Source organism: Octopus bimaculoides, chromosome 2 (assembly GCF_046866305.1).
Source record: "Octopus bimaculoides isolate indiv1 chromosome 2, ASM4686630v1, whole genome shotgun sequence".
NCBI classification, from domain to species: Eukaryota; Metazoa; Mollusca; class Cephalopoda; order Octopoda; family Octopodidae; genus Octopus; species Octopus bimaculoides.
The window spans coordinates 121,261,886-121,275,744 of record NC_142929.1 but is presented as its reverse complement, the minus strand read 5'-3'; the positions used below and the strand labels follow the sequence as shown (position 1 = coordinate 121,275,744).

Here is a 13,859-nt window from a genome sequence, read left to right as displayed (position 1 = left end):
TATGACATAGTAATTGCCGATAATGGTAATGACGCTATGTATGCAGGCATAAATCCAGTACGATTAAGAGATACTCAACATTCAATGTACAAGTTGCTAGTCTATCTCAGGAAACATTTAATGGTAAATCTACTAATCATTTCTTATAGTTCTGTAAACTAAAGTATATTGACACAATGAAATTCGTAGAACAGATTTTTGGCAATATTCTTAAGTCAACGTGCTGTAACATGGAGACATTAAACACACAGTAACGGATCACTGAATTGCAAACTAACGAAATTGTTGCAGGTCATTTGAGGCAATACAAAACTGAAAGGGAAAAATGAAAATGAAAGGAGTAAAAAAGAAGTCATAAATTTCACTGTCAAAATCTTGTTTTATTTTGTGGTAGGATACTATAGGATACTTAATCCGGTAGTGTTGTTTATGGCTAAATTGTAACTTCTCCAAACAGAAATGGAAAATCTAAGACTTTCGTTTAGGTTTCCAAGACAAAGCTATACAATGATTATATATTACAGAACATCACCTTCCTCTCTATGCATTACTGATATTAATGAGGCTTTCAACGATTTGCCTTCAATGGTTTTCGTTCCGATTTAAATTGATAGACACAGTAAGTTTTATCCTGCAGAACATTTGGCGCGGAAAGTGTTCAGAAAATGACTTCTATTTTCGAATGCATTGGTTAGTAATATTAAATAGGTTATTACTTGCTCTGATAGCAAAACCGTATACAATCCTGCACTGGGTATAAATTCTACAAGAGAAATAATAATAGATCAAGAGAGAAATGACGACATAGAGACATATTGCTGTATGAAAATAGAGAAAGAGAGAAGTGAATGAGAGGGAGTGCAGAGGTGAGTGAATGATAAATAACATTTACTCTGAAAGTAATACATACGTATACTTCTCTTCGTCATTATAAACCCCATATTTAAATAAATGCGTAAATATAAGTTCACGCACGCACACACACACACACACACACACACACACACACACACACACACACACACACACACACACAACTCACATACAAATATGATTCGGGAAATCGAGTGTGGGAAGTTTCTCAGCTTCAAGCAGTAAGTGGCTGGTATAGAGAACAAAAAGTGAACAGTATACGATAAGAAACAACAATAATTTATTGGCATAGAGTTACACACTTTTCTCGGTATCTAAGTTGCTGCGAGTTTCTATACAGTTCATTGTTAGCAACTAATACTGCGAAAATGCGAACAGAAAATCCAAATTGAGTGAGCGGAACATGTAAAATGTACGCTACATATGTTTCGTAAAAAGCTGAAGCACATGATGCAATTGTTATGCAATGAACATTGATCAACATATCTAATCATCAGGCTGAGATTATCTTAATGAAGATTACATTGTTGTGTGGAAATTCTAAGTTAGCCACAACACAATAATGAGTTCAGTGGAACTTACCACTGTGTTGTGGCTGAGAACATATAAGCTCTCTCGTTCTTTCTAACTTTTGTAGTTAGGTTGATGCATGTGTGTCATATCCTTCCATAGAACTGCAATAGAAAGCACCCCTCAGATAACACCCTGCAATGCTAAAAATCAAGGGACATAGATAACTTAGTACTACATACAATAAACCACACTGAACACGTTGACAAATAATTTATTCTAAGTGCTAAGAAGCTGAGAAACCCGCAAATCCCTAAGTGTTTATTGATGCTTTGCATTAGGCGAGATTTGATCGAGCAGAGCGACGATCAAAATCAATCTCGCCTAATGCAAAGCATCAATAAACACTTAGGGATTTGCGGGTTTCTCAGCTTCTTAGCACTTAGAATAAATTATTTGTCAACGTGTTCAGTGTGGTTTATTTGGAATGGGACATGAGAAACAAAGAAAGCAGATGTTTGAGCGGGAGTAATGAGCTTGTTTAGATAGGCATGGTTCGAAAATTTTCGTTCGGAGAGGAAAGCAGTTGTAAAGAGAGAAGGGAATGGTGAAAGAGACAGAAAGAGCGGGAGAAAAAGAGAAATAGTTAGAAAAAGGGAAACAACAAGAGAGGAGAGAGAAGGAAAGAGAGAGAGGGAGAGAGAGATAGAGAGAGATAGAGAGAGAGAGGGAGATAGAGAGATAGAAAGAGAGAGAACTAATCAGATTTACTTTTTATTCGTCTGTGACACAACATTTGTAATGTTGCGGTCGGAGAATTATTTACCACTCTACTTGATGACGATTTTCTAGTTACGATTATCATAGTTTCTGTACAAAGAAACGCCACAGTCCCAATAATAATTCTGCATTATGATATAATGTTTTCCATTCACCTGTAAGAAAGTAGTTATATAATGTAAAATGATTTAAATGAAATATTTTAGGATCATGCTTTCTGAAGAGCATTAACAGTACAAGATGAAGTGAACTGACTTTAACGGGTAATCAAATACATATGGTAGTGTTGAATCGCTTGGAGCCTACCATTTCCTCTGCTGTATTCACCACAGATGTCTTAGAAGTTTTGACGCCATATTCGAAAAGTATTCTTTGTCAGAATTTAAATTTTCGTTTTTAATTTCTCTGTCATTGGATTCAATTGTTAGCGGAATTTCAGAAACTGAAAATATTGAAAAACTATTAAAGTCACAGAAGCAAATATTCTCAGTTTTGAACGTTCTGGGAACGGTTTTCATAACACAGTCTTGACTTCTACTTGCTTTCCTTTTCTTAAATAAAATATAAAAGCAAACCACAAAACGATGAGACAACAACAATAATATCGGCAATAACGTTACCGCTGCAACCAACGACACCACAAAAAAAAAACACAATAAAACAATAAAAAACAACAGCAACAACAACAATAACAAGGAAATACAAGCATCAAATAAAAAGTCAGAATTTACATGTGAAAAACAGAAATCATGATGAAAAATAAAATAACTCTAACTGCAATGTCAGCAACAATATCAACCAACATAACAATCAATAAATACAAATAATGGCAAAAACATGGGGAAAAAACGAACTAACAAAAACAAGTAAAATATTAAAGCATTCTTTCTCATAAGGACCAATCTATCTTCAGAAAAATATTGAGAGAAAGAAAACGTAACAAATAGATATAAACAAAATATTTCATATTTTGAAGCATAATTTTTGGTCTTCTCTCTCTTCTCCTCCTTCTCCTCTCCCTCTCTCTCTCAATATATATGTGTATGAGTCTGTGTGTGTATGTGTGCGTGCATATCTGCACACATACACACACACATATATATAGATACACACACATATATATAGGAAGAGACATATACATTCATAAATACGTATGAATTTATACACACACATACACAACACACACACATATATATATATATATATACATGTATGTATGTATAAATATATACGTGTATATACATACATACCTAGACACACACACATATGTATATGTGTGGTCCTCTGTATGTATGTATATAATCCATGATTTATCTAGCCAATGTGATTTTGTTCTATGTAACTTACATTCATAACCGCCATCTTTCATTACACGTTCAACTAATAATATCTGTCAACGTTTAAGTTAATTTACTCATATTTCATTGGTTCTCTGCAAATTCTTTTGCAGAGTCTAGGTGTAGTTATATTTAATTTTATTTCAAGTTTTATAGCTTCGAAACAACACGTTATTCAATATAGCATAGCAGTATCAGAAATGTATTGAGGGTGAATGATTGAGAGAGAGAGAGAGAGAGAGAGAGAGAGAGAGAGAGAGAGAGAGAGAGAGAGAGAGAGAGAGAGAGAGAGAGAGAAAGAGAGAGAGAGAGAAAGAGAGAGAGAGAGAGGAGGGTAGGGGGGAGAGAGAACGACACAGAAAGAATGCGTGTGTGCGTCGGATATATATATATGTATATATACATATATATAAAATACTATATTAAGAAAAGAGTATTATGCAATATCTCATACACATAAATATATATATATGTATAAAATGTGTATGCATGTGTGTACGAATACAAGTTATAAATATGTGAAGAGAATGAAAAAGAAATTCAGATAAGATCAGTGGACACGAACACACAACTGCATGCATGTATGTGTACTGCCTGTGTGCGTGCATATGTATGAGTGCCTATATATGATAATATATATATATATATATATATATATATATATATATATATATATATATATATATATATATATATATATATACGTGCAAGCGCATCTGTACGCATATATACGTATGTATATAAACTTGCATGCATGCATGAATTAATAGACCAATAGTGAGTAATTCGTGATCGATACATGAATCAAATAGGAAGTGGATATCCTATCGTATTGATAAAGGCAACCTAAATGTGTACTGAAAGAAATATAATATCAATTCTTTCTCATCAATATCATTTGTTCATTGAATTGACAATATCAGACATAGTATATCTATCTGTGATATTCGATATCGGAAATGTCCGTTTGAAGCACAATAAAACGAGATAGTCTATTAAAATATTATTAACATACCAAACTGCGCTAACATAAATAGTTATGTGGGTGGTGCACATATGGTGAACCAGTCCAAACATCTAATCTGTCTCGAAGTTGTATAGAGCTTGCATCACGGAAGGATTATTAAGTATAGATTAGGCGGATGGCAAAGAAAGAAAATATTGGCCTGACAGGGAAAGTGGGGGAAAATATGAGCTCTGATCGCTGTTGGATAGACACGTGACCTGGTTTTGCGAAGGAATGCATCAAGTCCATTAAATCTATGCTGTGTATGACGGGTATTATTTTAGAAGTCTATCAGGAATAGCATTGAGCAAACTCAATTGTAATGCTTTTAATCAAAACTAATTCTTTTGCGAAATTGGAATCTTTACTGTTTACTATGACATTTATAAAGAAAGTCATACGATAGATACATTATTTTCTACTCTAGGCACAAGACCCGAAATTTTGGGAGAGGGGGCCAGTCGATTAGATCGACCCCAGTACGCAACTGGTACTTAATTTATCGACCCCGAAGGATGAAAGGAAAAGTTGACCTCGGCGTAATTTGAACTCAGTACGTAAAGACGACGAAATTCTTATTTCTTTACTGCCCAAAAGGGGCCACACACAGAGGGGACAAACAAAGACAGACAAACGGATTAAGTCGATTACGTCGACCCCAGTGCGTAACTGGTACTTAATTTATCGACCCCAAAAGGATGAAAGGCAAAGTGGATGTCGGCGGATTTTCGTAAATACCGCTAAGCATTTCGCCCGGCGTGCTAACGTTTCTGCCAGCTCGCCGCCATCCTGAGATAGATACATTGACAAATACTTTTGTGTAAGGTGCTTCTTTGTGTAAATTTCACGTACACTTTAAATCGAACCTGTAATGTTGAAAAGCAAAGTCGACCTCAGTGAGATATGAATTTATGTAACGTGATGTAACGACATACCTCTAGTTACTTTGGCTTTGTACAAATTATTCCATCTAACATAGATTTTATGGTAATTACATATCGTTACCAGCAATATATTATATTATAATCTGAAACAGATTTTCAATCTTCGACAACGTTTAAACATTATCTTTGAGAAAAACCGGAACAATTGATTAAGCGAGAAACAAAAGAATGAGAATACCTGTACACTTACGGTCACTCAACTTTTTATAAATTGTTACTGAAATCCTTCAAATCATATCCTAGTCCCATTCTCAAAGCTAGAACACATTGGTTAGATCTAGAGCAGGCAGTATGGTCACGGTTCGAGTGCTTTGATCACAGCTCTGCAGACCTGGGGCCAAACAATAACAACATAATACTGACAGTGTTGATGAATTCTTATACAAACACTGGAAATGGCTCTCCAAGAGCAACTCGACCCTAGTTCTTCACCAGAAATTAATTTTGGGGATAACGGAATATCCTATTTAAGGGATACAACAAGGATTTCACTTCAGAATACTAGCTGAAAAATTTGAATACTGTAAGTTCTTTAATCCAAAGTTTCTACGTTCTCATCATACTGCTGTTTGAAGAATTATTTATGATAACTTTCGAAATCTTAAAGTCTAATCTATTGCAGAATTATGGTTTCGATTGTTAACATACAGTTGCAATCGGCAAATAGGATTATCTACCCTACTGAATTGTGCATGAAATGCTGGTGGTCATTATAAATTCGGAGAGACCTGACTTGAAAAGAAAGGTCGCATTGGATAACGTAGTGCTTGATGGTTAGTACGTGATGGTTAAAATGGAATGCCGTAGTTTGAAAGCCTGATCGGTCAGCAGTGAATAGCGACGAGCAGAAACAACACAATTTTATTGTATTTCGGTTTACGTCTATTAAGTATCACGGTTTGAAGGTGATGTTGTTGTTCTATTTTCTTTTGTAATACATAGTATATCTTTAACATAGTATCATTTGTTACTGTTGTTTACTTTAGCCACAGTTCAGTCGTGATTAAGCAAATTAATGAGCGAAGCATGCGAACTAAAATAGGCAATGTCCATGTACTTTTCCAGCGGCTACGATGTAATTAGAAGTGGGGTGGATGAAAGTCTCTTCAAAATCGTAGAACTGGTTCGAATACATGCAATAAAGTGAACTTCACTAGAAACCCTAAGGATCAAGCAGAGTGTTAAATCGAGAGGCATTTAAACGTTCCAACAATGAACTCTGAAAGCAAAGAGCTGCTACGAATAATTTAAGGCAGCTCATACAACCCAATAACGATTCCACCACTCCACTACCAAACTGGTATATCGTCCCCACATGATGAAAGATGTTACGTCAGTGGTATTCTGAAAACAAAATATAAGAAACCAGACTCTAAACTGCCAAACATGTCATTGCGTGTTGATTTGAAATTCAAGTAGTGGCCAAACCGATGGTTGTCACTATAAACATAGCTCGGGCATCACTTTTGGTGTTTCTTGCAACATTTTTTGTATGAGTCAAGGTCAAAATCTGATTGAACAAACATATGATCATAAGCATGAAAACTATGTTCAACGCGTCTTTTGGGGATCTCTGGCATCATATTCTTCGTATTATCAGGTTTAAGTCTGTAGTGTGCGTATTATAGATATTTAATGATCACGTAACACGCATCTCCAATGGCTCAGGTATGTGTAAATTTGGAACCCGCGATGCGTCATCATATGTAGACAGATATATAAATTTGTATATCCCATTTTTATTTATATCTTGAACAAGCTAAAATCTAAAAACAATCTTGTAGGTTTCAATAAGGTTGGTGACTCATTCATACGAAGCGGTGAGGGGGATTTTTTTGCATCAGATTTTACTCAACGTTCAACGTTTGATTTATTTCTTTTAATACAAAGTTCATTGGTCGATTGGCTTTATTTGACCTCCTTCTCGCCTGCTGCCACTTAAGCATTGTAAAACTATTTTGTATGTATGAGAAAGGAGAAGAGAAACAGATGAAGTAGAACAAACAAACAACAGACAAGAGACAATAGAGACACGCACACACACATGTATTTACATATCTATATATATATGTGTGTGTGTGCATATACATATGCATTTATAAATAAGTTCACGTATACACGCACCCCACTGTATATATATATATATATATATATATATATATATATACATATATATATATGTGTGTGTGTGTGTGTGTGTATATGTATGTACACACACCTACCCACACACACGTAATATATATATATATATATATATGATCATATACGTATATCAATATATATATACATGTGTGAAATGGATAAGCTCATGTATGCATATGCATATGTGTTTATATATACATGCATGCACGCACGCACTCACGCGCACACACACGAACACATATGTGAATGTATATAAACAAATGCACACCAACATTATCATATGTATGAATACAAAGATATATCGATTTATCTATCTTTAGTAATTTGTCTCTCTGTCTCTTGTCTCTTCTACTCTATCTGTATATGTGAATGTTTAAGCTGACAGGTTTTCATAAAGTATATGAAAAGAGAGACAGTGATACGTCCATCAGAAGACATCGGATATATTAATGGCAAATTTCAGTAAGCTTTATTTTCAGTGCATCATCGATTGTTGACCTTTTGTAAATATCGCATACTCATATATTTTCAGTATTTTATTATCACCACATTCAATCGATTGACTTCGCCCGTGACTCTGGCAGGGCACCACTTCAGTCTACTAAACTATCATGCCATAATGTTGAACTTTACTCCGTCTATCAAGTAACCGTTGTAATATAGTAAATAAATCTTCAACTATCGGAAGAGTCAATTTAGGAAATAAGTGATATAACTTTTTCCTTTGTTATCATTCAATGATAGTAAAATTTTACGTAAAAGGCACTTCACCCCATAGACAACTGGGTTAAAATACTGGGTTTTCTTTCCATGTGATATACGGTTCCTTGTTTCATGTTTGCCGATAGAAGTTTCTCTTTCGTTGTACATATTGCTCTAATATTAGTAAATTCTGTTACCTCTTCGCCGAAATTCAATCGTTTCTACGAGAAAACGTCCATTGGATTCAAAGTAAAAATATGACTAATTCTGTTACTTGAAATTTAGAAGTATTCTTTTATATTCAAAGCTCGAATTTTATAGGGAGGGGGCTAGTCGATTAGATCGTCCCCAGTACGCAACTAGTACTTAAGTTATCGACTCCGAAAGAATGAAAGGCAAATTCGACGTCGGTGGAATTTGAACTCAGAACGTAAAGACAGACGAAATACCGCTAAGCATTTTTCCCGGCGTGCTAACGATTCTGCCAGCTCACCACCTTTGAATTTAAGAAGTATCTTTTTTTTCAACGCTAGGCACACGGTCCGACATTTTTGTAGCGGGGCCAGTCGATAGGATCGACCTCCAGTACGCAACTTGTACTTAATTTATCAACCCCGAAAGGATGAAAGACAAAGTTGACCTCGGCGGAATTAGAACTCAGAACGTAAAAACAGACGAAATACTGCTAAGCATTTCGCCCGGCGTGCTAACGATTGTAGCAGCTCACCGCCTTTGAATATAAGAAGTATTGACACAGGAATAGAAATGATAAATTTTGTATCATGGACACATGTAAGTTTGGTGATTTAAAAAAAAAAATTCCGAATAGGTTCCTCAGTAAATACGTAACGTAACGGAACAAAGAGTAAAATAAAATCATCCAAGGTGTCTAAAAATTTACCTTAGGTTAATTATTAAACATTGTAGTGTTGTTGAGATTAGGACAAATGATGAAATTAAACCACATTTGGTTCCGGATGTTGCTTCTTCGCTATGTAGACTTACAAGATTTATGGTATTTAGTGTTGGCAAGCAAAGTCATCTCCTGACATGTATTTTTCAAACCCAATCTTTAGACTGGAACAGTATAGCTATGTAAGACATTTCTAACATTTAACATGTAACAGTTTTGTTATCGAGTTTCCTGCTTTGTTTCCTTGTTGCGAAAGGAAATTATAACTTATAAAAAAATGAATACGAATGACATATATATATATATATATATATATATATATATATATATATGTGTGTGTGTGTGTGTGTGTGTGTGTGTGTGTGTGTGTGTGTGTGTGTGTGTGTGTGTGTGTGTGTGTGTGTGTGTGTTTGTTTGTGTGCTTGTGTATTCGAGCGTGCGCATCTATGAATTCATTTATGCATCTATGTTAAAGTATGATATATAAGTTAGAAACAATTCCAGATTGCAAACGAAATATATAATTATCTGATAGTTCTTATATAAGGGACATATATTTCTTAATAAGAAATAATTCCCAAATTATTTCAGCAATCTCTTTTTTTTTCAGGGAAAAAAAAACAATAAAGGTTTTTGCACGGTTAAAGAAGAATACATTTGATTAAACTTAATGATTAATATGTGTGTATCATTAGAGAGTAATTATGTAACGATTCTCAAGTATCATCAACTAATATCGACCCAGAACTATGTCGCCATTGCCGTTTTCCAAAGATCTTAATCTCCCTTAACCAACGACCAAACTCAATCAGTCATTATACTTAATTCAATGCAGCGCCTGAACAACGAAGAAAAACATTTTCTGTTCAAAGAAATTAATAATAGAAGAATGAACCATATAGAATATCTCAAAATAAGAAGAGTTAATCAAATAGAAAATATTTAACATTTCAGCGTTATTTGCAAATATTGTACCGTAACTCTGAATAATTAAGACGCTGGTGATAATGACTTTCCACATTAATACAGGGTTAGAATACTGTAGAAAAATACGAGTGTAGTTTCGATGAAGCCCAGTATGTAATCTGGAAGGAAAGAATTGAAAGTTGTTTTGGCGGAATTTATTACAACCTAATTAATACACAAACTCTTTAATTATTCGGCATGTCACTAATATGTCACACCCACGAACTTAGAATTATGAGAATAGTAATCGTTCATTAACGAGAAGGAAAAGTCAATTTGTTTTTTTAAAGGAGTGGAATATTCAATACCATTTTATCAATAGTGGAAAGATGAAAGGCAAGTTTTACCCTATCAATTGAAATAAAGTTCCCAGTTAATAAATGCTTTTCGTGAAATTAGTGAAAATTACAAGCACAATAGATAAACTACAAACGGTTTGAAGCATATACAAAATTGAACACCTAAGTACACGACAATATTAGAAAACAAAAATCTGCATGCTGAATCAACATCTCAAATTTAATATAGATGCAATATATCTACGAAATAATATGGATAGACATTGATATTTTCTGTGTCACAAAACAAAGATGTCTAAATATTTAAAAAAAAAAAACATAAGAAAGTAATGACTCACTAAAGCTTGTGGAACAGAATAGTGAGTGATGAAAAGTATGGATACACAGTTGATGAAATGGAACAAGCAGTAGAAGTAGAACGATCAATGAATCATAGGAGAAAACACGTATCAGTGAGAGTAATAATGTTTTACTTCATATAGAGAAAAGGTATAATAGAAAACGAAGAAAATTGCTTCAACTTTAAAATGAGCCAGGTTTTAGGAACGGAACGTGGGTATCAATTATAAGAGGATTTATTTGAAAGTGAAAAACTACAGAAAACAGTATAGAGACTGAATAAACTATTAGGGAAAATCAAAAACCGTGAATATAACTGATGTAAACGACAGTTACTGTCAAAGTTCATGGAATTAAAAGTTGAGCGGGAAAAATGCTGCAAAGACCCATGGTAGTAAAGGTAGTTGCAATTCAAGATATCTAGGAAAGCTAAATGGAAGGCAAATAAAGTAAGACGACTAAAGATTAAAGTAATACAGAATTTCAGAATGAAATATAAAAACAGATAAGAATGTTACAGACTGTTGAGTCATGTAAAAATACTCGAGACAAGCAAAACATATCAGTACCAGCAGAGCCGCGCTTCCAGAAAGAATTTTATCAACAGCTAAACAATGAAACTGAACATCAGGAGAATCATATTAAAAATACTATAGCGTTGTGGAACATTCATATATTAGAACAAGAGTATTAAAGACAATAAAGAAGCAGAATATGCACGTGAGATTCAAACAGATATAGAAAAGATGTAAAAAAAACAAAATAATATAAATATTATAGAGAAAAACATTAGAAAAGCTGCTTCACAAAAATCAAATTGGGAAGCTACTGAATCTGATGGTAGTCCGGGATTCTAGTCTTAAAATCTTACAATTAAGTATAAGTATTTAAGACCGATCCTATTGATTGAATTGAAAATGGATCAATAGCAATGTCTGATAATCGAAAAGACAATGAGTGCTAATAGGGAAAGATAAAGGGAAAGATAGGGAAGGCCAGTAAATACAGGCCTATTATATGCTTACTATCATTGCGCGGGAAATGGTTAACTATTCTTAAAGCGATTAAATTGCTTAGCTTTCTGGGGAAGAAAAAAGATCGAAAAAAATACTGAAAAAAGACTAGGAGAACTGCTGATATATTGTCCATCAATTGCAAGATGTGATGTACGAATAATAAATAAGACAACATACAATAATATTCCAGGAAGCTTACATTTGGATTGGGTCAGGACACTTTAATCCATGAGAAAAATAGCAATTTTTCCAGAAAAATATTGAAATCGGAGGAAATAGAAGCAAAGTGTGGAAGAAAAAAATTAGGAAAATTAATAGAGTAATGTTTCAGGAAAATTTGCCTTCTCGATTACTTTTCATGATTGTGATGATAACTTTGACAATAATAATATGAAATTCCAGAATTACTTAAAAGCTTGCTAAGACCAGGGAGAAAATATATAGCCTAATAAACAATGATGATTTGAAACTATACACCGAAGATAAAATAAAACAATAAAGAGAATATTAGTAAGAGTTTGGAATGAAAAAGTGTACAATTTAATTATGATGTTATGAAGGGAAATCCAAAGAGTACCTCTGATAGGATATATATACGATAAGATAACTAGATCGCTGAAGGATAATGAAGAGTATATATAGCCGTGGTTGCTCTTGGATAATGAGGTAATGGAAAAGGAAATGAGCGAGAAATTCTCCACTCCAATGAATACGAAAGAAGGTGCTTGATATAAAAACTACATCGAGATGATTTTATCAAGGCAATCTGTTTTCTGAGAAGAAACAACAGAAGAGGTTTGTTAAATGCAGAATATACCATACCATCAAATCTGAAATTTATGGGTTGAAAAGGTATGTTGTGCATCGTAAGGTAAAACTATTTGATGTGGTTAGAAATATCAAAGAAATCACTGAAACATGCTTTCCAGATGCTTCGGTGATTCTGCCAATTCAGTGCCCTAATATTGATGGTGTCCAATTTACGACAGTAATTTTGATGGCGGGTATCAGTCGATTACATCTATCACTGCACAATAAGATACAAGTTTTTTTTTCGAAAATCTATCGGTAAGAAACAAAAATTGAAATTCTTAAGGACAAATTCAAACAAACCTGTATAAATAGAAATCGTTACCGTAGGTAATTTCAAATATGTAGCTCTACGAAAGAAACAAACTTCAGTGCCAACACAATGAACGGTTTTCTTCGATAATTAGGAGTCTTAATATTATTGAATACTAAACTTCACAAAACGTACAATGAGAACATTCCCTTTAAAATTTGAAAAAGAAACAAGAAATAAAAGAAAAAAAGCGACGAAATGTTGGATTACATATCAAAATGGATAAGAGGGAGGTATAATATATTTAAAAGTGCAAACGCTTGATTTTGTCGGAAAATATGACGTCAATGCTAACGTACGTATCCTGGACGACAATGAAATACATAAGAAGATCCTATCAACAAAGACTTGTAAGACATTTCGAAAGCATGGACCTCTTCTTGCAGAAGAACAATGTATCTGAATCAATACCAACAGTTTATGAGGAGGCAATAAATACAAAGCAAAAACACAGAAAGGAATGGAAAACAACTTGATGCTGCAGCAGCATTGGTAGCAGATAAAACATATTGAATGAAAATATGGAAAAACAGCATTCAAAAGAATCAAAATGCAGAATGGATTTGAAGGGAAATAGTGTAAGAAATTGCAATAACGCAGCAAGCATGACGGAGCAAAACAAGCAAGGAATTTAACGTAGTAAAACTGCAAGCAGCCGGAAAGTTCCCAGAATTAACGAAGCATCCTAAACACTTGTTGAAATACGTAACTATTATTCATTTATTTTAACAATATTCACTGAATTTATAAAGGGCCCAGAGTTAACACTAGAATTGTTACTAGATTGCAAAACTATATTGATTCCGAAAAGAGATAACCACAAGAGGCTCTGCAAAACTGCCGACGTATGATGTGTTTCGCAACGACATACAATTCGTTACATCTGTATTCTATAGCATAATGACAGCT

At 34.0% G+C, this 13,859-nt stretch overlaps 1 long non-coding RNA gene across 2 annotated transcripts; it reads right to left on the bottom strand.

Annotated features, from left to right (window-relative positions):
- Positions 1-359: 359 nt before the first annotated feature.
- On the bottom strand, positions 360-13,512 carry LOC106873640 (uncharacterized). Of its 2 annotated transcripts, XR_008263537.2 has the most exons (5): positions 12,941-13,512; positions 2,470-2,605; positions 2,155-2,318; positions 1,456-1,547; positions 360-763 (listed from the first exon to the last, which is right to left on the bottom strand). It is a non-coding gene; the product is annotated as an uncharacterized LOC106873640 (long non-coding RNA). The 2 variants fall into 2 exon arrangements; XR_008263536.2 differs by lacking the exon at positions 1,456-1,547 and having other exon boundaries at positions 12,941-13,212.
- Between the last annotated feature and the right edge of the window lie 347 nt (positions 13,513-13,859).